Genomic DNA, 25,467 nt, shown 5'->3' with positions numbered 1-25,467 from the left:
TAATTTTTCCTCCAGCTCTCTTACTTCATTTTCAAAATCTTTTTTGAGTTCTTCCATGGCCTGAGACCATTGCATATTCATTTTGGAGGTTTTGGATGCAGTAGTCTTGACTTCCTCTGATGATATTCATTGTTCTTCCTCATCCAAAAGGATAGAAGAAAATGTCTGTTCACCAAGAAAGTAACCTTCCATAGTCTTATTTTTTTTCCTATTTTGGGCATTTTCCCAGCCAGTTACTTGACTCCTGAGTCCTTTGTCAAGTGGAGGGTATACTCTAGGGACCTGTAAGTTCTCACTTCCTCCAAGGTGGCACAATCAAGGGAGAGGAGTTCACTCCTTTCCTGGCCTGCACACACATCTGGGAACAACCAAAAACTTTTCTGCCAAGACTCTGCAGGTAGAATTCCCTCTCCACAACTACTTCCAGATCCACCAGGCCAGCATTCCTCCTCTTCCCAGGGCCATGCTCAAGGCTGAGATTCAGTTCAATAGCTCAATTCCCCCAGGGGTTTTAAGAGGAGGGCTTAAAAAATGGATGCTGCTGATGCAGTGGCTGCTACAGGCAGTCCAGACCACATTCCCTTCTCCTAGGTGAGGGAGCTTTCTCATTGACCTTTGAAACTGTCTTTGACATTTGTGAGTTGAGCAATCTGGGAACTGTTGCTGCTGGTGGCACCCTGAAGCCTATTTCAGGTCCTGTCCCTGCCAGGCCAGGTAGCACAGGCTCCCATTGTTCTTCCAGGCTGTTTTTAGCTGGGAATCACTTTAACTCTGTCATTTTGCGACTTCTGTTGCTCTAGAATTTGTTTAGAGTCATTTGTTAGAGGTATTTTATGGGCTATGTGGGGCAGCTTCTACAGGGCTGTCTTTCTACTCTGCCATTTTGGCTCTGCCCCCAAATCCATAAGTTTTAAATTTTCTCCCTCTTCTTCCCTCCTCCATCCCCAAGAAAGCCTGCAGTCTTATATGGGTTCTACACATACATTCTTACTAGACACATTTTCACATTAGACATGTTACATAAAAGAATTAAAATGACTGGATGAAACAATGAGAAAAAACAAAAAATAACAAAACAGAAAACAGTGTTCTTCATTCTGCATTCTGATTCCACAGTTATTTTTCTGAATGTGAATGGCATTTTGAGTCATGAGTCCTTTGAAAATGTTTTATGTCCCTTGCATTGCTCTGAATTGCTAAGTCTGTTAAAAAGAGTCCTCACACGCTGGATGTTACTGTGTGTAATGTCCTCCTGGTTCTGCTCACTTCACTCAACATCAGTTCCTATCAATCTATTCAGGCTTTTTCTGAAGTTCATCTGTTCATCACTGCTTTTAGCAAAATAGTATTCCATTACATTCATATACCGCAACTTATTCAGCTACTCTCCAGTTGATCGGCATCTCTTCAATTTCCAGTTCTTGGCCACCACCAAAAATAGCCACTATAAATATTTTTCTACATGTGGGTCCTTGTCCCATGTTTATGATCTCTTTGGGATATAGCTCCAGAAGCAGTATTGTTGGATCAAAGGGTATGCAAATTTTTATAGCCTTTTGGCATATTTCCACATTAATCTCCAGAATGGTTGAATTAGCTGACAATTCCACCAACAATGAATTAGTGCTCCAATTCTCCCACAATTTCTCCAACATGCATCATTTTCCTGTTTTGTAGTGTTAGCCAATTTGATAGGTGTGTTATGTTACCTCAACGTTGTTTTGATTTGTATCTCTCTAATTAATGGTGATTTAGAGCATTTTTTTCATAGGACTGTAGATAGCCATCATTGCTTCCTCTGAAAACTGCCTGTTCATATCCTTTTACCATTTGTCAATTGTTGGATGGCTTGTTTTCTTGTCAATTTCACTCAGTTCTCTATATAGTTTAGAAATGAGACCTGTACCACAGAGGCTAGTTGTAAAATTCCTTTTCCAGTTTTCTGCTTCCCTCCTAATCTTGATTGAATTGACTTTCTTTGTGCAACAACCTTTTTCAGTTTAATGTAACCAAATGATCCATTTTGCATTTCAAAATGTTTTCTATCTCTTATTGGGTCAAAAATTTCTCCATTATCCATAAATCTGACAAATACACTATTCATTCTCCCCTAATTTGTTAACAGTATCAACCTTTACACCTATATTGTGTACACTTTTGAACTTTATTTTGATATAAGGTGTCAAGCAGTGATCTATACCCAGTTTCCACTACAGTATTACACAGTTTTCACAAGAGTTTTTGTCAAACAGTGAGCTCTTATCCCAGAAATTTGTGTCCCTGGGTTTATCAAACAGTAGATTATTATAGTCATTGACTACTGTGTCTTGTGTACTTAAACCATTCCACTGATCTACCCTCTCTATTTCTTAACCATTACCAAGTAGTTTTGATGATTGCTGCTTTATAATACATTTTGATATTTGGTATGCCTAAGCTACCTTCCCTAGCATTTCTTTTCCTTAATTTCCCTGATATACTGAAACTTTGGTTCTTCCAGATGCATTCTGATATTATTTTTTCTTACTCTTGGAAATAATTTTTGGTAGTTTGACTGACATGGCACTAAAAAGACACATTAATTTAAGTGGAATCATAATTTTTTATCACATTAGCTTAGCCTACCCATGAGCAACTAATTTTTTCCCGCTTATTTAGATCTCATTTTAATTGTAAGAATTGTTTTAGAATTGTGCTCATATAGTCCCTGGATTTGTTTTGGCAGGTAAACTCCCAAATATTTTGTAGTGTCTACAATAACTTTAAATGTGATTTCTATTTCTATCTCTTGATATTGGGCTTTGTTAATAATATATAGAAATTAAAACGATCTATGCTATGTGGGCTTGTTTTGTGTCCTGCTACTTTGCCAAAGTTGTTTACTATTTCAACTGGTTTTTTACTTGATTCTCTAGGATTCTCTAATTCTACTATTCTTCTTTGCCTATTCTAATTTCTTCAGCTTTTTTTTCTTCTCTTATTTCTCCAGCTAACATTTCTATTACCATATGGAATAAAAGTGATGATAATGGACATCCTTGTTTCACCCAGATCTTACTGGAAATGCATCTGACTTATCCCCATTATATATAGTGCTTGCTAGTTGTTTTAGGTAGATATTGCTTATTATTTTAAGGAAGGCTCTATGTACTCCTATGCTCTCCAGGATTTTCAATAGCAATGGGTGTGGTATTTTGTCAAAAGCTTTTCTGCATATATTGAGGTAATAATATGTTTTCTGTTAGTTTTATTGTTAATATGATCAATAATACTCATAGTTTTCCTAATATTGAACCAACCTTAAATTTCTAGTATATATCTTACCTGATCAAAGTGCATTATTCTCTTGATAAGTTGCTGTAATATTGTTGCTAATATCTCCTTCAAAATTTTTACATCTATATTCATCAGGGAAATTGATCTGTAATTTTTTTTCTCTGTTTTGGCTCTTCCCAGTGTATGTATCAGAATCATATGTGTGTAATAAAAAGAAATCGGTAGGATTCCTTCTTCATCAATTTTCTCAAATAGTCTATATAGTATGAGAATTAACTGTTCTTCAAATGTTTGATAGAATTCGTTTGTAAATTCATCTGTCTCTGGAGATTTTTTCCTAGGGAGTTCATTGATGGCTTGTTCAATTTCTTTATATGAGATGGAATTATTTAAATATTTTGCTTCCTCTTCTGTTAATCTGGGGAATTTATATTTTTAAAATATTCATCCATCTCACTAAGATTGTGAAACTTATGGGCATATAGCAAGGCAAAGTAATTTCTAGTTATTGTTTTAATTTTCTCTTCATTGGAGGTGAGTTCACCCTTTTAATTTTTGATACTGGTAACTTGTTTTCTTCTTTATTTTTAATCAAATTGATCAAAGGTTTATCAATTTTATTGGCTGTTCTATAAAATCAGCTCTTAATTTTATTTATTAGTTCAATAGTCTTTAGTTTCAATTTAAATAATCTCTCCATTGGTTTTTAATATTTTTAATTTGGTATTTAATTGGGGATATTCAATTTGTTCTTTTACTAGCTTTTTCAGCTGCATATCCAATTCACTGATCTCCTCTCTCACTATTTTATTATTTTAACCTTTCAGAGATATAAAATTTCCCTTAAGAAGTGATTTAGCCATATACCATAGGCTGTGGTAGGTTGTCTCATTATTGTCATTCTCTTGAATGAGGTTATTGAGTATTTCTCTGATGTCTTGTTTGACCCATACATTCTTTAGGATTCAATTATTTAATTTCCAATTAATTTTTGGTCTACATTTACATGGTCCTTTATCACATGTAATTTTCATTGCATCATGATCTGAAAAGGATTCATTAACTGTCTCTGTCTTTATAAACTGCATTGTAAGGTTTTTATGCCCTAGTACATGGTAAATTTTTATATATGTGCCATATACCACTGAGAAAAGGGTATATTCCCTTCTATCCCCATTCATTTTTCTCCAGGAATTTATCATGTCTAAGTTTTCAATGATTCTGCTAATCTTCCTAACTTCTATCTTGTTTATTTTGAGGTTATATTTATCAAGTTCAAAGAGGGAGAGGTTAAGGTCCCCCACCAGTTTACTTTTGCCCTGTGGTCCTCTCTCATTCAGTTCTCCTGGAGTCCCATCCTATGCTGAAGGTTTTGAGAATTCACTCTGCTTCTTCTGATTTAGTCCACCCAGGGTTGTTCCTATTCAACTATCGCTGAGTCTGTGCTGGTATAGTCCTTGCTCTGTGAGTTGGTGTAACAGATCCTTCCTGTTGATGTTCTGGGCTGTGCTGGGTGGGACATCTGCCTTGCTCTATCTCCTAGTGGATTCTGTCACTCTAAAATTTGTTCAAATTCACTTTTTCCAGTTATCTGAAGGAGGTGGAAGAGCTCAGGTGACTCAGTGCTTTCACTCAACCATTTTGGCTCCACCCCCACATACGTCTTTTTTCATGATTTTCTTGCATAAATCTCAATTTTTTTTCTATGTCTCTTATTTGGTTTTCAAAATCCTTTTTTCAGTTTTTTCATAGCCTGAGACCAATTCATATTATTTTGGGAGACTTTGGATATAGGTGCTTCATCTTTCTTGTTTTTCTGAGTGTGTATTTTTATCTTTCCTTATCACCACAGTAACTTTCTATAGTCAGAGTGTTTCTTTTCATTATTTTCTCATTTCCTCAGTCTATTAGTTGACTTTTAACTCTTTGTTACAGTAGGGCTCTGCTTCCAGGGTGGAGGGTGCACTATCTCAAGCTCCAGAGGTTTTGTACAGCTGTTTTCAGAAGTACTTCTAGGGACTTGTAATTTCTCAATTATTCAAAGGTGATATGACCTCAGGAAAGGTATTTACTACTCTCCTGGTCTGCATTTTGGTCTGTTAGTGACCACAAGCACTCTTTTCTGCTATGGAACTGTGAGAAGGGTCCATCCTCCACTGTGACTACAAGCTCTGATATAATAGTGCTCCTCCTCACCCAGGAATTGCCACCTAGGATTATGACCTGGATGCAAGTATGAACAAGGCAACAGTCCTGCCTTTATGCTAGCAAAAAGACCCCAGCAATCTCCTTCTGACAAGTTCTTTGGCCCTCTTACCATCTGTGGGTTGAGAGTTCTGGAAACAGACACTGCCAGTACTAATTCAGTCACTCCCAAGGTTTGCTAGGGCCTGAGCTGTGATAATATGACCTTCACTGCACTGAGTGCATTTCTCACCCTGGTGAAACAGAACTTTCTCTCTGTTGTCATTGCCATCTGTGGGATGAGTGGTCTGAAAACCATGCCTGCTGTCATTGATTTGGTTACCCTGACGGTTGCTCTTAGTTGGTGGGGCCTGATCTGATAAGATCTTAATGAATCCATACTACCTCTTTGTAAACAATCTTTTTTCTAGATGTACACTTAGTCCTTTAAATATTCTTTCTTTCTTTCCATGTTCCCAGGAATCAAAGTCCTAACTCAGGCCTATTATTTTCAGACTTCATTAGTCTTCTCCCTCTCAACACACACACACACAAGAAAACACTTTACTTTTTCAGTTGCATTTTGGCAATTCTATAATCCTGTAGATTTTTATTCATTCTCTACTATTTTTCAGTGACCATTGAAAGAGAATTAATATTCACATTTCAGAATGTTTTTATATACTGAGACATGTGCTAAACATTTGGGACTGAACACTTGAATAGTCACGCACAGCTTTGTATTCTCTTACTATCCTCTTACTTATCTTGGCTATCAACTACCTATCATCTGTTTTAACTTTGTACATTCCTATCTGAAGATCTTACCTCCTTGGAAGAAAAAAACAACAGAAACACAAAAAGAATTGAAAATTTATACCTTAAATTCAATCCCTGTCACCAGTTATCACTGTCCTATATCTGTTTGTATATTAAACAATGGAAAAGTTTATTTTCTTTTCAAAGGGGTATTTATTTCACAGGTAGTTATTTTTGGCATATGTTTTGCAAATAGAAAATGCAGGTCACCAAGTAATTAATATAGTCAATTCAGATTTTGTGGGAGTATTTATTTATTTTGATCAATTTCCTTTTGTTCTTTTTTTTTTCTTATTTCTGTTGCTTAAACCATTTATTTTGGTGATTTACAACGCTAACTATTAAATCATCATCTCACTTTTTATTATGCTCACACTTATTTTCCTGAATATATATCCTATTGAAACAAAATGTATTTTATAACATATGTGGTAATCCACATCATTTTATTGGCGCAAATGACATTCTATAGGGAGCTCTATGGAAGAAAAGCTGTTAAAACTGGAGCATGTATTCTTTTTAAAACATTTTAAACATCTTAATTTAAAAATTTGATCTCCAAATTCTACCCCTACCTTCCCTCCCTTCTCCTTGAGATGTTAAGCAATCAGAAATAGGTTATACATGTACAATAATGTAAAACATTTCCATATTATTTATTTTGTCCAAGAAGATGCAGGTAAAAGAAAAAAAAAGAAAATTAAAAATAGCATGTTTCAGTTTGCATTCAGTCAATATCAGTCCTTTGTCTGGAGGCAGATAGTATGTTTCAATATTAGTACTTTGAGATTGTCTTGGATATTTGTATTGCTGAGAATTGCTGTCACATTCACAGTTATTCATTGTACAATATTGCTGTTACTGGTTCTATTCTCCCAGTTCTGTTCCCTGCACTCTGTATCAGTTCTTGTAAGGCTTTACAGGTTTTTCTGTCATTTCTTATACCACAATAATATTTTATAACAGTTACAAAGCACAGTTTATTTATTTAGCCATTCCCCAATTATGGACATGCCTTTGATTTCCAATTCTTAGCCACTATAAAAAGAGTTGATATATTGGTAGACACACATACAGATACAGGTATGTATGTGTGTGTATATATGCATATTTGTATGTATATATATATATATATATATATATGTGTGTGTGTGTGTGTGTGTGTGTGTATACATGTGTGTATATATTTAACAAATAGGTTTTTTATGATTTTTTGGATGTCTTTGGGATATCGACCAATCAATGGTATTGCTGAATCAAAAGATATGCTTGATTTTATAGTCCTTTGGGCATAGTAGAATGTGTATTCTTAAATGATTCATAGAGCTTCTGTAGGGAAATCATGAATGTCTGAATAATATCTATGTAATTCATCTAAATCCACAGTCTGCTCTATAGACTAGGCTTCTGTGAATAGTACAGATATGAGTGGAATAGGTTGGGTGAATGTATAATTTTATGAAAAGCATTTAAACTGATTTTTATACCGATGTATTGATTTCCTGTGATCTTTGTTATTTCAACTGTGTTTTATACTTATCTTTTAGATAAACCATATATATGAATATTTCTGTATCTGATAATATTATAGCAGAGATTCATTGATAATTTTGAAGGATTTTGAATGAAATGATTAAGCCTCATTGGGCAGAAAATTTTACACATAACTTGTTTTCAAGAACAAATGTTTGAAATATTTTTTTAAATGGAGACAAATTCCCATATTGTTTTTTATTCCAGTTTTTCTATCTTTCTTTTCTTAAAAATAAATAGTAAGAAATGCATTTTTACTTGAAATATTATGACAAACAATAAATGTAGTAAATACTTTAGTACTTGAAATGAAATCAAGATTTCAAACTTTTTAAAGATAACTTATCATTAAATGGTCAAAGGATATGAAAAGTCAATTTTCAGAGGAAGAAATTAAAGATATCTATAACCATATGAAAAAATGCTCTAAATCGCTTTTGATTAGAGAGATGCAAATCAAAACAACTGTGAGGTACCACATCATACCTATAAGATTGGCAACCATGACAGAACAAGAAAATAATAAATGTTGGAGAGGATGTGGGAGAGTTGGAGCACTAATTCATTGTTTGTGGAGCTGTGATCTCATCCAACCATTCTGGAGATCAATTTGGAACTATGCCTGAAGGGCTACAAAAATGTGCATACCCTTTGACCCAGCAATATCGCTACTAGGACTGTATCCCCAAGAGATCATAAAAATGGGAAAGCATCCCACATGTACAAAAATATTTATAGCAGCATTCTTTGTAGTTGCTAAAAACTGGAAGTCAAGGGGATGCCAATCAATTGAGGAAGGGCTGAATAAATTATGGTATATGAATGTAATGGAGTACTATTGTGCCATAAGAAATGATGAACAAGAAGACTTCAGAGAGGCCTGGAAGGACTTATATGACCTGAAGCTGAGTGAAAGGAGCAGAACCAGGAAAACTTTGTGCATAGCAATGACCACAGTGTATGAGAGTTCTTTTCTGGTACACTTGGAACTTCGTAATAACACAAGAACTTAAAAAAAAAAATCTCAATGGTTTTCTAAGGCAAAATGCCTTCCACACTCAGAGAAAGAACTATGGAATTCATTCACAGAATGTAGCAGATTGTGTTTGTGTGTGTGTGTTTGTGTATTATGTTTTGATTTGTTGTATAATTTCTTCCATTTGTTTTAGTTTGTCTACATGGCCTGACTACAATGAAAACATATTCAATAGGAAAGTATATGTAGATCCTATATAGAATTGTATGCCGTCTTGGGGAGAGAGGGTGCTGGGGAGGGTAGGTGTGGGAGGGTTAAAATCGAAATTTTATGGTACTGATTGTAGAATATTAAAAAAAATATAAAATTAAATAAAAAAGATATTTCATGATTATTCATATTAAGAATGGCTGGCATTTACATAGTTCCCCATATCTTCCATTTCCTCATCTGTAAAATGGATATAATAATATGTATAATACTTACCTCAGAAAATTTCTCTGAAACAAAAGCATGATAATGTATGTCAAACATTTTTCAACCTCAAAACACCTTATAGTGATGAGATTAATCTGTGTAACCAGCTGTATGAAAACTAAGCAACATCATCTGTCCACCAGAGTGAGTATCTCTGATCTCATTCCACATCTTATTTGGCTCTTTGTAGAACTGTCCATGTGACTTCTTAATTTCCTCATCCTTGTCCCCAAATGCAGAATGCCTAGTTAAATCTCTAGCAGGTAGGTGTAAAAGCATATTAGATTTGGTCAGAAATCCTTTTGCTGGAGAGAGGTACTAATGTAAGTCCCTAAGATAGCAGGTGTTACAGGGTGGGAATGAACAGGCTGATCTCATACTTCAGAATCAATATTGAATTGAAAAGAAACATGGGTAAAAGAATCTAACAGTTAAAATAGGAAGCTTACTTAACAATAACAGAGGAGGGACAGTGAACAAGGGTTCTTTCAAAAATGAAATGAAATTAAACAATAGTAGAAACACTAAAAGTTATTAAACATAAATTTCCTTAACCATAGTGGAATATAGTCAGTGAAGGGTCATTCGGCTGAAATAAGAACAACTTTAAATTATATATTTCTTTAAGATTTGCAAGTTTCTTTCTTTCTTAGCTGCAATCTTTACAAAAGCTTTGGGAGGGAGATGCTATTATTATTCTAATTTTTTTTAAATGAAGATGCTAATAGAGATTAAGTGACTTTTCTACTACCACAGACAATTTTTCAACTCAGGTCTTCCTGAATCCAAATTAAATTTACAATTCTCTATGCCACCTAGCTGCTTCTGAAAAATAAAATGAAATGAAACACTGGTAGATATATGAGTTAGCAAAAAGAAATTTATTTAACCATAGCAAAGTAACATAATCAACAAAGATTTTGCATAAGGACACTACAATAATTCATCTGAGCACAATTGCCAAGGTCAGACAAATTAGTGTTCCATGGTCAGAACTTTGGAGAGAGACAGATAATTGGAGTTCCCTGTGGCCTTTTATATCCAGGTGAATAGGAAACTGAACAAATTTCCTGAGTCAACTGAGTCACATGTAACAAAAAGAGCTAAACTAACCTGGGAAGCAGAGTGAAGGAGTGTTGGGGTGATGGAGTGTGAGAAGAAGCATACATAAATGGAAGGATCCTATGATATCTCTCTATAGTCATAGCAAGGATGTGCCTGAGGGGTTAATGAGGAGGACTGGAGTTAAGGAATAGATTATGGTTTTTCTACCTCTCATTCTCCTACATTGTGGTTGTGCTTGGTAACTGCCTAGGGTTAAATAATAGCTTTTCTATAGAGAAATCAGTCTGTAATAACATAACAATGTGGATAAAGCTTAAATTCTATTAAGATGAGTGATCTTAAACTCTCTTCTACCCTTTTTGGTTCATGTTTGGCATACCATATATGAAAATGTCCAATTAACCATTAAAACATATTTATTATAAAGTATTTTCATAGCAATAAGAAACAACAAAAAACCTGAACTTGTATTAGTCATAGTTCAGGGCACACTTGAGTTTCCTCAAGGAAACCTAAATGGTTAAAAACAAAAATAGTTGTTACAGTAGCCCTTTGTAAATAATCACCAACACATAACATACATATATGCATATATATGTATACTCACTCTCCACTTACATATCATTAGCTCCTACCCACAATCTCCTGTGTCTTTGCTCATCCAAATCCTCATCTTAAAGAGCCAATATTTTTTCTAGTTGTTCATGTAGTATTCCTTAAAATCTCCATTCAAGACTTACCTATCCCCTTTCTTACCAACCACATCTTGGAATGTACCATGTATGTGGATACTCAAAAATCTAAATTTATTTTTATTTTGTAGCATTCTTCCATTTTCTCATCTTCAATTCATGAAGGTATCACAGATGATTAGAATGTTGGACCTTACTGGAGCTTTATCCATCATTTAATCTTTCCCCCCTATTTTTAATGAATTGCAGATTCACAGATATGAGCTTGAAGGTGTGTTAGACACCATGTAATCTAACCTTCTAATTTTTTATAAGAATAGAACCCATGATGGTTAAAAGACTTTCTCAAGGTTGCACAAGCAGTATTGGAGGTGATATTTGAATCCTGATTTAGTATACTTTTAGATTTATTATTTCCATAAGGCAGTAAGATCCTTTAAGGCAGACCTGAGATATAATCTGTTTCCTCTCCCTCATATGAGCTAACATAATTCCAAGTATATGGAAATCATATTTGTGTGTGTGACTAATACATAAATACATATGTATGTATCTTACAGGTTTGTGGTGATGCACCAATGAAGCCATGTAAGAACATCACTTTTCAAACCTTAAAATGCTGTAAAAAGTCATGGTCACCAAAAGTCTGTGAGAAAATACATAATTATACAATTTTTTGCATATGTGGAGTTTAATCTAGCTGTCTCAGTCCCTTTAAATTCTAAAATTATATGATTCAAGAATTGAACATCACACATTTTTAGAAAGGTGACATTTTGAAAAATGAGGACACTCTATAGTAATGTGCAAAATTGTATATTTTCAAATACTCTAATATGGGCTTCATTAGCAATTTCAAGGTGTTGCTTATCAGGAAGAAAAATCCAAAACCAAAGCAAAATTGAAAAACCTTTAATCTTCCTAAATGCTTATTGAAATTATTACTGGGTAGGAAAGCATTTCTTAAATGAAACAAGCAATCTTTATTCTACCATTGATGGAGAATCTAAAGATTAGTAGAGTAATTTCTCTTCTGCTGCCTCCAACCTCTCTAAACCCTGTATCATTCTCTTTGGTCATTAAAGTTCCTCTGAGTTATTTCAGTAAAGATTCATATTTTAAGGTAGATGCCATGCAGATACCTTAGCAACATCTTATTCCCAACTAGTGTAATTTAAATCAATGAAAATTTTTTTAAACCTTAAGTCATACAGATATTTTATGGCATTTCATAAAGCTCTTCAAAATTAAAATTGCACAACTTTCAGTACACAGAATAAACCCAGTCATTTCTAGGACTGGTTTTAAATCTGACATTTTCTATCCCTCCTCTCCTATTTCATGTCCTACTTCCTCACCCACAGTGCCTCCATTCATCAGAGTCCACAACTATAACAGCAGCACTACCCTTCACTCTTAAATCATGACCTGTCTCTGCCACTGTCATGGCCAGTGTTTGAAATAGGAAAAAGAAAACCCAAAACAGCAGTTGCAACAACACAAGCATCATAAATGTTCCCCTGGACTCCCATCACAAAATCCTTTTGTGCCAAGACTAGGTTCAGATCTTCCCTTGCTCCTGAATAGCAAATCAGACAGGAGCTGTAATTGTGGAGTTGATGATATTCACTCTTATTTGGAAAGGGACAAAAGAGATTGAGGATTTAACTGCATCCTGAATGTAAACTTTGTGTTGAAATTCCATTTTCTTCAGAAGTATTAGAAGATTTGGCAATTTAGTAAAGTTGGTTAGGGTAAAGTGAATGTTAGAACATGATTGTAGGCTTCCAAATGTTATTGAGCACAATCTGCTTGTGCTAATGAGAAATCTATTCTCAGGTAAAAGTAATATCCAAAGATGATTGAATTAATACATGACTCTCCATTGGGCCAATGGGAAAGTATCAATGTCTTGGAAAACTCCTCATTTTCAAATCTGGAAACAGCACTAATTGTAGGTTTTCCTCAAAATAAATGGGCAGCAAAATGGCACAATGGACAGAGGCCTGAAGCCAAGAAGACCTGAATTCAAATTCAGTCTCAGATACTTTACTGTCTTTGTGACACTAGGCAAATGTCTTAACTATTTGTTTCAGTTTCTACATCTGTAAAATCATGTGGTAGAAAAAAAAAAAGACAGACCAACTCAGTGTCTTTACCAAGAAATCTCCAAGTGGGGTCTTGAAGAGTCAGATATGACTGAAACAACTGAAAAACAGCTCGAATCAACATAGATATGTAAAGTTAAAAAAAAGCATGTTGCATAGGCTATGTTATGCTCATATAATTACTTTTGCTATTATTTGTGTAAGTGCCATTTATTTTGCACATGTTGGTCTATTTCATCTGCTCTCTGAGTGGAGGGTGGGAAGGGCAGAGTTCACAATTGCGATTTCATTAGTCTAGGAGACTCTTGATGTAGCAACTCCCTCTACTGGTATGGATTAGCATCTTTTCTGAAACATTTTCTTAGAGATTTGTCTGTTGTAATTTACTCATATGCAGCTAGAATATATCAGAGGACATGATGTGGGTCCAAGTCTCCTTTAGTCCAAAGCCATTCCTTTATCTACTATATCACTCTAAATTCCTTAATACTAATGATACCACCTAATGTCTATATATTGCTTTAGGAATAGAGAATGCTTTCACAAGATTGTCACAAGTGTCTCTCAAATAAACTCATTTTATAAATGAGGAAACTGAGGCTATAAGAAATTAATATGAAAGAAATATGACTTTTCCAAAGTCATAAAGTTAGTAGCCTCCAGACACAGTATCTTAACTCATGTCCTCTGAAGTCCAATCCAGCATTTCTGCCATTGTGCTATACCAGCAACTGCTCTACAGGTCGTTCATTGGGGTCAGTAAAATCTTTCTCTTTGTGAATCCATGTACTATATCATTCCAATACTGTACATGAGATTTTCTTGGTAAAGATACTGGAGAAGTTTACTGTTTCCTTCTCCAGTGGTTTAAGGCAAGCAGGCTAAATGACTTGTTCAGGGTCACAAAGCTAATGAATGTCTGAAATCAGATTTGAACTTCCCTGTTCCTGACTTCAGGCCCAGCATTCCATCTGCTGAGCCACGCAACTACCTCCACTTGCTCAATTGCAGACAACCATGACTAAGGGAGAGTGTTAGGGGTGAATCATAATTTCAGAGATTTTAGTCCCTAATGAAAATGCAAGAATTCTTGTTACTTTGCCAATAGTTCAAAGATGTATAGTTGTATCAGTGTGGATTAATGCAGAATCACAAATGTTCTATACATATGTACATGATCTTTGTGAGCTTCTGTGTCTCACAAAATTCATCATGGGTAACCTTGTTATGAGAATTGCTTTTTCTAGGACTCAAATGACAAATCTATGGGACAAGGTTGGTGTCATACTTCTTAATATGAATGGTATTTCAATAAGAAATATTTCTATATTGTTAAAATTTCTACTTGTGACCAAAGTATTTACTCATTTTCAAGTTTATATTTATTTTGAAAACTCTACCTTTTATATTTTTAGGGTGAGGGTGAAGGAGAGGGGACAGGTACCAGAAATGAATAATAGTTAACAGCCTTAAAAGAAATACTCCTTGAATAGAACCTAAGCCTAGATCCAATCTGGACAGGTGCAAATCTAATGGTTCACAAGGACATCTCAATAAAAGAAACAGGCAAGAATCATTGTCGTTTCTTGAGAACACAAAGGGCCATTGATGTGGAGTGGAGAAAAATCAGCAAAGAACAATTTCACAAAAACATCATGAGTCAAAGAAGAATTAAATGTCAACCGATGAGTTTGTTTAATGCATGGAAAAACCTAAGACAATATCCTGTTATGAAAGAAGTCTCCTAGCACCAACTGCTTTTCCTCCCTCTCAAATATTTTGAAATTGTTCCTCTTGGTTGATTATTTCTTATCTGTCTTCATTAGCAGTTGAAGATTAGTTCTAGAAACACTAATTTCAATATTATTTCCTTTGGTTAGATATCAGAGGAGATAGCTAGGCTTGCTTTAAGGAAATCCAAAGGGATTAGAGGAGAGAATGGGAAGTAGGGGCATTGGAAATTTTAACAGGATAAAAGAAATTGATAGATTGCATGGGAAGGCTTCAGTCACAACTCCTTTGGCACTAAACTCCCTTGATTATTTCCTCCCTGGGCCACTTTGCTTTCCTCAGTTGCGATGCTGCAACTAGGGACATGTCAACAGTAAAAACTATAATGCCAAGAGCCATCCTAAGGAAGAAAATAAGATGATTGGTGAAATAAAATTCTCAGTCTTGAAAGTTTTTTTTCAATTCTAATCCATTTAAAGAAACAAAAGGCTCCCCTCCACCTTTGTATTCCATTCAGTTACTGTCCTAACCTGTTTAACTTCTACAACCAAACTTCTAGAAAAAATTATCAAAAAGTCTTTAAACTGGAAATAGAAGGGCAGAAAGGAAACTGCTTGTGTGTGTGTGTGTGTGTGTGTGTGTGTGTGTGTGTGTGTGTATCAACCTACAAAAATAGGGAGAAGCAGGTCTGATAGAGGAAGAATATTACTGGTGAGAAATAATAAATTTCTGAAACTGGCATTTATTTAAGCCTATGGTCTCAGAAGTCTCTGCACAAATACGAAAAAGTAAAGGTAGCAAAGAAGGAAAATTGGAAATTGTAGCACTACAAGGTAAATTCACCCCTCATAGGTAACTTTGAGATTAGACAGTGTATGATTTGACTGAAATATTAAAACAACAGAGTATGGCATTTTCCAAAAGAACAGAATAGAGGGGGCATGCAAAAACAGTATATTTTAAGTGAGGTTATTCTGGAAGTAGAAAGTTGCCAATTTTTCTCTCAACACTTTTCCCCTAGAAAATCTCTATAATTTATCAGAGACAAATTAGACTGCTAGCTATTAATCAAACTCAAAAGTTAATTCCCCGCCTCTGTGCTTTTGCCCAACCCATCTTCCAATCCTAGAATAAGATTCTTCTTCACTTCTTTGAACCTTCAGCTTTCATTAATACTCAGGTCAGATGTCACTGTTGTGAAGTTTTCCCTGATTCTTACTGCAGTATTTCATTGTTTGACTTTTGTCTTTGTACATCCAGCGTCTGAAATCTGAGATAATTTAGATAGACAGATAGACTTTTATAATTTCTTGTTGATTGACTAAAATCCTCTTTTTCTTCTCTAAAAGAATATTGATCCAACCTGGGAGCAGACGAAAAAGTATGTAGTATTTTTGAGGGGAAAGTCAGATTTCAGTTGTTGTCCTGAAGTGGATAGAGTACAAGAGGCAATGAATATGACTAAAAAAGAGGTTGTTAATTAATAATAGATATACATTAATGGAAAGCATGGAACAGAGAAGAAGAGATAGAGGGATAGTAGAATTGATTTGAATATGGAAAATATCATGTAAATACCATGAGAGTGGGCTGGGGAAATAATGTTTTCTTTGCTAAAACTGGTGGTAGTTATATGAAACAATAAAAAGCAGAGTAAAGGATTGACAATTAAGCTGCAAGTACTTTTTGGTTAAAAGGTAGAGGTCAGAAATTGTCTTCTCTCCCCAAAATCCCTTTTTCTACAATTACTGAAATGTTCATTTCATTTTATTACACTCCTTAAAATTGTATTCCTTTCTTTTGTTTCCAAGTGTTTTGTTGTTGTTGTTGTTGTTTTTGTTGTTTTTGAAAACTGCAAATAATTCTGAGAGGGCAAAGAGCTGGCAATCAGAAACGGAGTAGGGCATGATTGTTTGATCAGATAGTTTTTGTCTAAGCACTTGTACAAGGTGAATTGTGCAAAGAAATTAAACTTTTAATTGAGGAAAGGAAGTGAGGTAGGGAGAAATACGTATTCTTTCTATGCTGCAGGGTGAGACTGAACATAGTATGAAAGCAAATATGAATTGGGCAAAGATTCAGTCTGAAGTGAGTAATGAACATGAAAGGAAAGTGAAGGGCATAGAGAAAAAAGATCATCTCTTTCAATTTAGTGTGCATGCATGCATGCATGTGTTCATGTGTGTGTATGTGTGTGCGTGTGTGCATGTATGTGTGTGCACGAAATCACTCTATACACCCCCTTATTTATCAGATCTTTCTCTGGATGCAGACAGCATCTTTTTCCTTCTCTTGATTCTGTTCATTTTGTTCTTCATTACTTCGTCCAAGTCCATCTATGCTTTTTCTGAAATCATTGAGCTCATTATTCATTACAGCGCTGTAATATTCTATTGCAATCCCATACCACAACTTGTCCAGCCATTCCCCAAGTAATAGGCATCCCTGTAATTTCCAGTTCTTTGCCACCACAAAGAGCCACTGAAAATGTTTTAGAACATATAGCTGCTTTTCCTTTTCCCATAATCATCTTTAGAAACAGATCTAGTAAGTGGTATTCACATTTAAAATTATGTGGGTTGGGTATATACAGATACATGTATGTATGTACGTGTGTGTGTGTGTATCCTCTTGTGCCTTAATATTATATTTTCCTTATTAATATTTTTAATGAGGATTTACTTTGTTTTCCTTCTTTTCTAATCAGGGTATAGCATGATCAATGAGGGACTTTAAAGAACAAGAATAAGTAAGATCATGGGAGAAGATTGTTTGGTCCTTTGGTAAGAATGAAAAATGGACAACCCAAGTGGCCCACTGATATCCTTGGAATAACAAGAGAAAGTATGAAAAGTCTCCAGGATAGACAGCACTACATAATTGAGAGAATGTCAAGATTGATTGTATCAAGTGTATATTTCGTTATTCAATTAATTAAATACTGTGGCTACACCTATATAATTAGAAGTAGTGTGAACACTGGAATAAATGAACTTTTCAGTTCACTGATGAAATAGCCCTTCACCCATGGGTCAGAAGGAATAAAATAATTATAAATTTTTAGTTACAATTCAAGTCAGTGAAGTTTACCTATTAAATGTCAAATGTATTCAGGTTCTCAAAACACTTTATGCTCATTACTTTTTTTTTATTTTCATAGCAACCCTATATGGTATATATTTCATTTATTATTATCCCCATTTTACAGATTAGAAAGCTGAGACTTAGAATAGTTAAGTGACAAAGAGATATACCTGTTGTCATCTGCTTAGAAAGTGTCAGAGACTTGATAAAATCCAGATCTCTTCTGCTTTCAATTCCAGTTATTTAAAATCTAATACAGCATGCCTTTTTTATTCTATGTAAAAGAAAATCTTTATTTCTGGTACCAGGTCACAATTTTTATAAAGCAAATGTAAATACCTAAGCAGAAGAAAAGACCTTTTGGCAGAAATTTATGACACTTCAATTATATTTCAAAATTTACTAAGCAATTAACGTTATTGGAAGAAAATTATTTGTCAGTGTATGCTTTAAATGGAGTGAGAGGGAATTAATTCCATATTGTTGATGGACTTGGCAATGAATAGATTATGAAACAATCAAAGTTAGGTATATTTGTCTCAATAAATCATAATTTAAAAAATTATCTACTTTTCTACCTGTGGTCATGAATTATATGTTAATGTAAGCACCTTACAAATCCTTACTTTTGCATCTAAATACTTCTTATCATTTGTTTCCATGAATTTTGGTGCATTTATGACTTTGGTTCTGAAGACTGTTTTGTATGTATATACATATATATTGTGTGCATACATAAATTTTTGTATAAACTGCACATAAGTGTGCGTGTGTGTTTGGTAGAATTACATCACAGGCCTACTTGATATGCTTTTTTTCTTTTTTTTTTTTCCCTTAAGTATACTGTGGATTCTCATTGCCTGAGAATTCATTATCAAAACACTGCTTTTAAGAGGGAATATTTTTGGTTTGAACTTATTTAATTGGTATAAAGAATTCCTAATGAAGAAGATTCTTCTATCAAAACAATACAGATCAGCAGCTATTTTACAATGCATATACTTAGAAAATTGCATAAACCATTGAGAAATTAAATGACATTCTTAGGAATATGGATACCAGGTATCAGAGACAAGACTTAAATCTAGAGCTCTGTAAATCAGAGGCTGCCAATTTATCCATCATGCCACAATGCTACCACAGGATTGCCTAAGGATATAAAAGTCTTCCACCGATAAAACAGTCACTATTGAACTGACAACTCATACACGAGTCTTCATTAAAGTATCCCTCTACACTTAGCCCTAGTGTCAAAACTATCTTTATAATTGCCATGCTGTCAAAGTTTTTGTCAATAATCTCTTGCTGATTGTAAGTATTTTAGAAGGATTAAGAGGTCCGTAGAAAAACTGATGAAATCTTTAAATATTTTTCTTCAAACAAGAAATGAAGGTCATGATATCATATCAAAAAATGATTGAAAAAATACAACTTGCTAAGCAAAAACCATCTGAGCTTGTTTATTTTAAAATTTAATGCATTGTTACAATAACAATTTAAATACAAAATAAAGTATACTAATTTTTATTTTTTCAAGGGAAAGTATTGATCCAAACTGTTTTTTCACTATATATTTTGAAATTTTGGTTCCAATTCTAAATGGAGTTATGTTAAGTGGTCTTTTCCCTGTAGCAATATTCCTAACATAAAAAGAATCTTCTATATATCTAAGATTCCATTAATATTTTAATCAAAGTGTGTGGAGGTAGGGTTTACAATCACTTTTTTCTTGCTTCTTTTCCCCTTTTATTGCATATGAGGGCATTTCCAGAATACTAACTGCAAAACAAAGTATGACCCCAAAATACCAGTATCATTCTTGAAGGTGTGCAAGTCAGCAGGTGATACGATATTTTCTTGCTTTTAGCAACCACTTTTAAGGTTTCAGAGTCTTTGTTGTCACTTGAAACTAAAAGGGTTTGCTTAAGAAAACAAAGCTTTTAAAATAAAAGGAGAAATAGCAAAAAGCACTTGAGGTTTCTTTGCTCAGTAAAAAGGTTCTTCAAGGTCCTTTTGAGGTCTGAGAAGCTTAACTTTTACCTAAAAAACAAGATTGGAACAACAAACATTGTTCTTAGTAAAAAATATACTTATTTTTAAAAAATGGTGGTGGCATCCATAAAGTCTTCCTCTAATGCTTCCTGGTGGTACAGAGGAATGGTCATGTTCTCCTCCATGCTAGCACAGTGTTAGCCCTCGCAATTTCTGCTGTGATGATGTCTATTAGAAAAGATTTCTGGGCATTTCAGTGGACAGATAAACAATGCTGTCCTAGGACCAATCTACTAAAGGGAGGAGCTGCTCATTCACATTGTATACACCTGCTATTATTTTCACAAAATCTATTCAAATCAGTTATTGATTTTTTTTAAGAAATGGAAATGAAAAACAAAGTAAAGACCTTGATCCTTAATACTGTCATATTTTGCAAGAGTTTAACTAGTTTAAAAAAGTTTCAGGATGTATAAACCAAAAAGATTAAGTAAATAAATAAAATTACAAACAGATGAAACCTATCTCATTGAGCAAAGATTGCTTTGCTAAATGAAGTCATTGAAGCTGAGGGAAACAAATAGAATACAAATTCATTTATAAAACATTATGGAGGAGGAAAAATGGAATAAAATCAATAATATTGGTAGAGGATTAGCCTTTTGCTCTACAGAGACAGGAAAATAGAGAAAGTGGTTGATCATGTTGGGTGGTTTTGAAGAGTACCAGGTCAGAATTAAGAGAGCTTCTACTGAATAATTTCAGCCTTAAGTTAGTAGTCATAATTTGTTAAAATTATCTTTTCTGGGGAAATTGGAATAAAGTCATAAACCATTTGTTAAGCACTTATTATATGATAGGCATCTTCCTAAATAGTGGGAATACAGCTATTAAGAAGAAGGAAGGACACTTTCTACCTTCAGAGAACTTACACTTTAATGGACAAAGGCAGCATAAAAAAGGAGTTGAAAATTGGGGGGGGGGGAAGGGGTGTGTGTGTGAAGATATCTAATAAGCTATAACAGAAAAAATGCAGTAGAAATGCCTCAGTAGTACCACTGGAGAGTAATGAAAACATAGTTGACCTGGGTCTTCTAATTCAAATGCTTTGGAGAAACTAGCCTATCACAGCAAAAGGCTGTGGAGGCAGAAGGTACTTACAATTTGTGAATTAATCTAGTGCTGAAAAGAGCTTCTAGAGTAAAGAGCTTTTGGGGACATGAAAGATAAAATCCTGTGGAGATGAGTCTGTCAAAGATTGGAAGAGGAAAAAACAAATATTTCAAATAGCTGCTGTTGAGACTTAGATATTATCTATATGAAAATTTGAATGATTGAGTAATAATGAGTCTATAGCTAAATTTATGTTCTGTAAATTGGTTCTGAAGAAATCTCAATCTGGTGACACTAGCAGTGCTTATCATCTAGTCAGAAGTAAGAGAAAGAAACAGTGGTGTACTGGGATTCCCTCTTCTATGGCTGAGAATTTGAAGGTTGGTTTTGGCAGATTAAAGAGAGAAGGAAATCTAGCATCATGGATATTAAAGGAAGAAAAGATATAATAAGAAATCTGAAAATGAGACAAGTAAAGTGAGGTAGATGTGCAGAAGAGGAAAAAAAAGGTTGTAAGGATGATAAAAATGAAGGGTAAGTTTAAAGTAAGTGAGAAGGTGGAGGAAAAAGTTGTGATTGGGGAAGAGAATTTCAAAGTTTAAGGGACATCCTATTCTAGCACGTGGCAAAATCCAAGTGGAATGGAGAAGGAAGAATTTGGAGCTCAAGAAGTTTTACAGTAATTTTATGGTCAAGATGCTTCAATATTTGTGATATGAATACTGAAGTCTCAAAGATGGAGAAGAATTTAATCATATAATGAAATCTTTGAGAAAGTTGGAAGCTTGACACGTCATGAGATAATAAGAACAAGGAAAGTAATATAAATTCACTGGAAAGTCTTCAAAAAAACAATAAATGGAAAGTAAATGATCATAATATGACAATGATGACCTAGGAGTATGCTAATGAATTGTATCCATCCTGTGAGATTTAAGAGTTTAGAAAAGTAAACTCAAAGAAATGTTACCTCCAAAGAAACAGTGTCAAGGTACTCAACAGTACTCAGATCAAATCTAGATATAATTTTAAGTAGGAAGTTAGAAAAAAGGATGAATGGAAAGCTTACCAAATGTAGGAAAATCTACTCAAAATATTCGAGGGCTTCAAAAGGACACAATATAAATGCTAGTATTGGAAAAAGAAAAAAATATAGTTAATCAAAATAATTTGAATTCAAGAAGACAGGCTTCCTGCTAAGTCAGCAAAGTGAGTTACATGTATGTGTTATATATGTAGTACAGAGGAATGATTCCTCAGTTGAGCAGAATTTAAAAAATACTGCCAATCCCTACCATGATATCCCACCAAATTTCCTCTATGTCACTGAGGAGAACTGCCTGTACAGTTAGTGAGTGACTCATAAGAAATGAGGTGCTACCATGGCAATAGCAGCCCACAGACAGATGTTCTATTTTCTACAAATTCTCCAAAAAACAGATGTTAAATAAGTTTCTCTCCCAACCCAAGAACAGACTGCCCTAGCAAAACTTTTATCTCTCTTCATGATGCAATAGCCAGCTGTACCTATAGAATTTATTAGTTTGAAGCAGCTGTGTACTGGCTGAGCTGGCTGTGTAGTGGCTCATAATGACATTTACTACTCACTGACCAATCATATATACTAGACTTAGACATACATATACTCCCTTACATTTATCTGGTCTATAAAGACATTGATGGGAGCATCCTGGGTATTAGTTAGTTCTAATCTGTTAGTTAACCCTAAAACCACATCACCATGTAGGCCCCCCACCCCTTGGGCTATTTCCTGATGAACTCTGGGTAAAATTCATGCACAGTAGATACTAAACATACATGCTCCTTTAAGAACTAACCACTGCTTAATCACTCCCTAATCCTGTCCAGAATCACCTGCATAGAATGTTTAACATGTGTTTTACTATAGAATAATCTATATAACCTTTAACTGTACCCCTCTAAGGTTGTAAGCTCCCTAAGAACTCTTGCCTGCTGAAAAGTATAATAAATCTTTACCACCTTGACCTCAAGAATGCTTGAGTCTGCAAATTCTTTTCCAAAAGTCCCACACAGGCAACTCCAATCTTGGAGTTCCTCTATCTTTCCAGCCCTCATCAAATTGTTAGTATGAAAATAAAAGGAAAGAAGAAGGGAAAGTGATACATATTTGGAACCCACCAGTATAGGTTTTAGACCTGATCACATCAGCAGCCGAGGTTGCACAATGGCAGACAGCCTAGCCTCTCCTTGGTCTCTGGACACTAATGTCCAGATTGGTAACATTTATATGGTTTGCAGGATGCATTTTAGCTTTGGTATTCAGTGATTGTCCAATTTCATATAAAGACATACATAAATCTAAGGAACATTCTACTATTAAAAGACGCTATAATTTTCTATAGTTTGTCATACCATAACATTTATAATGAAGAGTCAGACACTACTGAAAAGTGACAAAGCTAAAAGTGTTCACAATAGGATAAAAAAGATGATGAAGGGCCTTCTGATCAAGTCATAAGAGGACTGCTTAAAGAAACTTGGGGTAAGCGGAGCCAAGATGATGGAGTAACTGTAGGTACTCACTTGAGCTTTCCCCCAAAGACCTCAAATTACCTTTAAATAATGACTCTAAATAAATTGCAGAGTAATAGAACAGACAAACAGATGGAGTGAAGCAATTCTCCAATCCAAGACAATTTAGAAGTTTGGCAGGAAAGATCTTTTGCACCAGGGTGAGAGGGGAGCATAGTCCAGCACAGACCAGGCCAGCAGAAACTGGGTCCCAGCAAACCAAGATCAGGCCTCAGGGAGAATGAATCAATAGCAGCAGTGGCAGTTTCCAGACCTCTCAATCCATAGACACTAATGGGATTGGGAAGGGGATCAGGAGACTTACAGGGGTCCTTTGGCTGGAATCAAAAGTAGAAATCTGTTGCATTGTCTATACTTGGATCTGGATGACAATCCTGAGTAACAGTCTATAGCAGCAAGCACCCTGGCACATCTAAGATGGCATTCTAACGCAGGTTCTTGGATCTGCTTTTCTAAAAGGAAAGCAACTTGAAAAAAGATCAATAATATACTTTAATTACATTCTCTAACAGAGAAAATAAAAGCAGAGAAATAAAGACCAACAGACAGGGCTTCTAACTGTCTGACCATAAGGAATACATACATCACAGATCAACAGACGGATCCAATTGTTTGACTATTGCATACATAGTTACCAGAGAGAGAAGCACCAACATCTAGGTTTTCAAATGAGGAGTGGGGTGGGGGGTCCTTAACAGCTACCTAGAGTCTCATGTAGCACATAAACCATCTTTCAGGCCCCAAAAGCAAAACCTCCTATGAGTATATATGTAAAAATGTATGTATGTATGTATATGTATATGTATATGTATATATATATGTATATGTATATATACAATTTTTAGAGCAAGAGGACATCACAACCCTAGTGACCCCAGTGCCTCATTAATTAAGAAAAGGTCTGGACATTCTTACAAAACAAACCTCCCCTAATTAAGGTTCCTTTAATGAGCTTCACCTGAGGTCTATTAATGGGGATGGTGGTAGAAAGATCTTTGGCTAGCATTACACAATCCCAGGTTGAGGAGGAGCACTAGCACAGCAAAACTTGTGGCTGCAGTGGAATGGAGACCCTCATTACAGTTTCAGAGCAGAAAAGAGTACTTGTGGTCACTCACAGACCAGAGTACAGGCCAGAAGAGTAGTAAACACATCTCTCCTTAGATCATACCATTTGGAAGAAATGAAAACTTCCAAATCCCTATAAGTATCTCTGAAAACAGCTGCACAGAACCCCTGAAGCTTGGGACAGTGTGCCCTCTGCACTGGAGGCAGAGGTCTCCTTTAACAAATAGTTAGGAATAGGCTGGGCAATGGGAAAAGCACAGAAAAAATTCTGACCATATAGAATTACTATGGTGACAAAGAAGATCTAAAGATACACTCAGAAGACAGCAAAGTGAAAACACCTACATACAAAGCCTCCAAGAAAAATATGAATTGTTCTCAACCTATGGAAGAGCTCAAAAAATATTTTAAAAATCAAGTAATACAGGTGGAGGAAAAATTGGGAAAAGAAATGAGAATGATGAAAGAAAATCATGAAAAAATTAGCCAAGAGCTTAGAAAAGGACACACACACACACATACACACTCACGCAATTGAAGAAAATAATGCCTTAAAACAGACTATGCCAAATGGTAAAAGAGGTCCAAAAAAAGAGGTATACAAACTCACAGAAGAAAAAATAAACTCTTAAAAAGTAGAATTGGCCAAAGGGAAAAGGAGGGACAAAACCCCACTGAAGAAAATTGTTCCTTAAAAATTAGAATTGAATAAATGGAAGCTAGTGACTTTAGGGAAGCTCAAGAAACAATGAAAAAAAAAAACAAAAGAATGAAA

This window comes from Notamacropus eugenii, chromosome 6 (assembly GCF_028372415.1).
Source record: "Notamacropus eugenii isolate mMacEug1 chromosome 6, mMacEug1.pri_v2, whole genome shotgun sequence".
NCBI lineage: Eukaryota > Metazoa > Chordata > Mammalia > Diprotodontia > Macropodidae > Notamacropus > Notamacropus eugenii.
The sequence above is the reverse complement of the archived record's forward strand: the minus strand, read 5'-3'. Positions refer to the sequence as shown.